Genomic DNA, 3,863 nt, shown 5'->3' with positions numbered 1-3,863 from the left:
GCTTTTCAGTGATTATTCACTAAAGTTTTGTATTTAAAAAAATCACATCTCTGCAAAACTGGGCTTTAGACTCTCAACTCTTCATTAAGCGAATGAAAGTACTTGGAAGTCAAGAGTAGGTTCACAGAACAAATGCCTGGGGGAAACTTCTGTTTATTTTTCAATTGCAGGAGTGCCCAAAATGAGCTAGGTGCTTTCCAAAGACAGCCCCTGTACCCACAGCACATAGTCTAAAACGACAAAGACAGAGCCGGGGGTTGAGTTGAGGGGAGGTAGGGAGAGAGAGAGAGCATACAAGCAAAGTGAACAGATCAGTGATAGACAGGAACATAAGAAAGGCCGTACCGGGTCAGACCAAAGGTCCATCTAGCCCAGTATCTGTCTACCGACAGTGGCCAATGCCAGGTGCCCCTGAGGGAGTGAACCTAACAGGCAATGATCAAGTGATCTCTCTCCTGCCATCCATCTCCATCCTCTGACGAACAGAGGCTAGGGACACCATTCTTACCCATCCTGGCTAATAGCCATTTATGGACTTAGCCACCATGAATTTATCCAGTCCCCTTTTAAACATTGTTATAGTCCTAGCCTTCACAACCTCCTCAGGTAAGGAGTTCCACAAGTTGACTGTGCGCTGCGTGAAGAAGAACTTCCTTTTATTTGTTTTAAACCTGCTGCCTATTAATTTCATTTGGTGACCCCTAGTTCTTGTATTATGGGAATAAGTAAATAACTTTTCCTTATCCGCTTTCTCAACATCACTCATGATTTTATATACCTCTATCATGTCCCCCCTTAGTCTTCTCTTTTCCAAACTGAAGAGTCCTAGCCTCTTTAATCTTTCCTCGTATGGGACCCTCTCCAAACCCCTAATCATTTTAGTTGCTCTTTTCTGAACCTTTTCTAGTGCTAGAATATCTTTTTTGAGGTGAGGAGACCACATCTGTACACAGTATTCGAGATGTGGGCGTACCATGGAGCCCAGTTAAAAGTTGGGGGTGCTTTTGTTTCCTCCCTTTCCTGCCCCCTCTCGCCAGCCATACAAGTCAATGGGATTTATGCATCTGGCTAAGGCCCCCAATTCAGGAAACCATCCCAATTCTGGACAGACCTTAAAACACATTAACTTTGTGCACATGCTTTAGTACTGAGCCTTGGTTCTATGGGTTTTTATTACCATGTAGATGTACCCCTAGTCACTTGGGGTTTGTCTACACATGGACATTCATGAAAATTAATCTGAATTAGCTAAAGGTGTAAATTTGAAAATGGATTTATTAAACCACATTAATTCTGAATGAGAGTGTCTGCACAGGGGCTTAAAGTGGCCTCAATTTGGTTTATCTTAATTCACTTTTGAATTAAGATAAGCCAAATTAAGGTCACTTTAATTCTAAATGAGGGTGTTTGCACAAGACCTAATGCGGTTGAACAAATCCACTTAAAAATTCACACCTTTAGTTAATTCAGATTAACTTTCCTGAATGTCCACATTAAGGTGACCAGACAGCAAATCTGAAAAATCAGGATGGGGGTGATAGGAGCCTATATAAGAAAAAGACCCAAAGATCGGGACTGTCCCTATAAAATCAGGGCATCTGGTCATCCTAGTCCACATGTAGACAAGACTCATTTCTAATAGAGTGCATTGAAAAATCATCCCATTTAGAAATTAGCATTGAAATCCCATTTAGAAACAATTCACATAGATAAGGCTATGTAATAATAATGGGTATTTTTAGTAAAAGTCATGGACAGGTCACGGGCAGTAAAAAAAAATTCATGGCCCATGACCTGTCCGTGACTTGTACTATATACCCCTGACTAAATCTTGGGAGTGCCACAGGTGCTAGTTGGGGGGGCTGTGAGTGCTGCAGGGGGGACGGCCCAGGAGGTTCTGGGGGGCATGGGTGGTTGAGGGGGGCAGCATGGGGGGCACTGTGGGTGCCATGGGTGCTGGGGGGGCAAGTGCTCAGGGGGGTGGCCCAGAGGGCACCATGGGTGCTAGGGGGAGCTGCAGGTGCTGAGGAGTTGGTCTGAGGGGCATCGTGAGTGCTCGGGTGGGAGCAGCCCGGGACCCCCACTGGTGCTGGGCAGGGTGGGAGTTGTCAGGGTTGTCAGGCTCCCTACCCAGCTTCTCAGAAGCGGCGACATGTCCCTCCCTAAGCTCCTAGATCCGCACGCTGCCAGCTCCGCAGCTCCCATTGGCCAGCAACCGTGCACAGAGTGAGGGACGGACATGTTGCTTAACTTGAGGGGGAGGCTCCCTGGACACAGCACTGCCCAGAGCCCTCACCCCCTCCTGCAGCCCAACCCCCAGGCCTGAGCCCCCCCACCCAAATGCCTCCTGTTGCTATTGGGGGGCGAGGGCAGTGGCCTGAGGTTGTCCCAGCAGTGGCTGGTGCAACTGGCCCAGGGGTTGCCTGAGCTGTTCAGGCAGCCCCAGAGCCAGACGCACTGGCTGCTGCAAAAGTCACAGACGTCACGGAAAGTCATGGAATCCGTGACCTCTCTGACAGACTCGCAGCTTTACACATAATGTCCTCTCTGCTGTGACGGCTATGGGAGTTCCTAGGGGAGAGAGTTCATTGCCTCTAGATACTAGGCTGTTGGGAGTTCTAGAAATACACTATTGAAGGTAACTATGCCCAGGTAAAAGACACTCCAAAGGGGAGAAGCATTTCCTGGTCCTGAACCCTTTTAAGGCACTAAACCAACTCTGCAGCCTTGGAGTCAAATACCTGCATCATCTGTACCAGGGGACACTCTAGCACCATTAAGTGATTCTTCAATTCCTTCACAGAGCTTGATGCAGTCAGTTTTCTTGAGGCAGGAACCTGTCCTGCATGCACACTAGGCCTTATGTCAAAGATACTTTGAAGCCTAAATCTAACACCCAGCCTGGGGTGGGCTTTGTGTCAGGCAGAGTGTCGTGCTGGCAAAGGGGGCTGCTCAGGGCAACTAAAAAACTCTCCGCTTCTTGTCCCAGAACCAGGGCACAACAATGCTAAAGCCTCCATAGCTGCTGCAGGGAAGTCCCCCCAGTTTAGAGGGAACCTCCGGAGGCCTTAAGCAGGTGTAGTGGTTTCTCCCTCTCCCTGCTGCTAGTGGAGGGAGCATGGCTGAGGGAGAGAGAGAATGGTCAAGGCTTCCCTGAGCCCCTTGTAGCTGTTGGAAGCTGGCACAAGTTAGACCAGCCTTCAGGGGATGATCCTGGGATAGCAGCGAGGTTGGAAGTGGGTGAAGAGGGATTGTAGAAGCATATTGTCAGAGACAAAGACGTAACAAACAAAAAATCTATGGGTTGCTACCCCTTGCCTACCCTTCGGGGACACTACCAGGTGAGGGCAACTGTTCTGCCCATACGCGGAGGCTGGGGACAATAGAATGAGGGTAGGCAAAACTGACACAGAGATAAGCTGATTGACACCAGGGAGCAGAGATCCTACTGGATCAGCCTCCAGTCAGCATAGGCAAAGCCTAACATGAGCTGCCTTAACATCTTGTGCAGATGCAGATTAAAAACCCTTTTAAGTGACTGCCCACAGCTACGTATCAGCAGTGATACGCTGCTGATCACTTCGGCCTTGTGGGATGGAAGCCCATTAAATTGTGGATGCTGCTTAGCAGAGCTCAATCTGCCTTTTGACACTTCAAAGCCCTTTGCAATGCTGAAGAACAAGGTGTATATTAAAAAAAGTTGCATTTATGGAAAGCAGTTTTTAAACAACAAACCCCAGACGTACGGCTCCTAATAAAGGCAACAAATCCTACTCACTCTAATGGGAGCAGGAAGGTGCCCTTTTTATGAGCAAGGGAAATGATTTTTAAAAAGCTTTGGATCAAATGTTACTTTAAAAGAA

Source organism: Mauremys mutica, chromosome 10 (genome assembly GCF_020497125.1).
Source record: "Mauremys mutica isolate MM-2020 ecotype Southern chromosome 10, ASM2049712v1, whole genome shotgun sequence".
Lineage (NCBI taxonomy): Eukaryota > Metazoa > Chordata > Testudines > Geoemydidae > Mauremys > Mauremys mutica.
The sequence above is the reverse complement of the archived record's forward strand: the minus strand, read 5'-3'. Positions refer to the sequence as shown.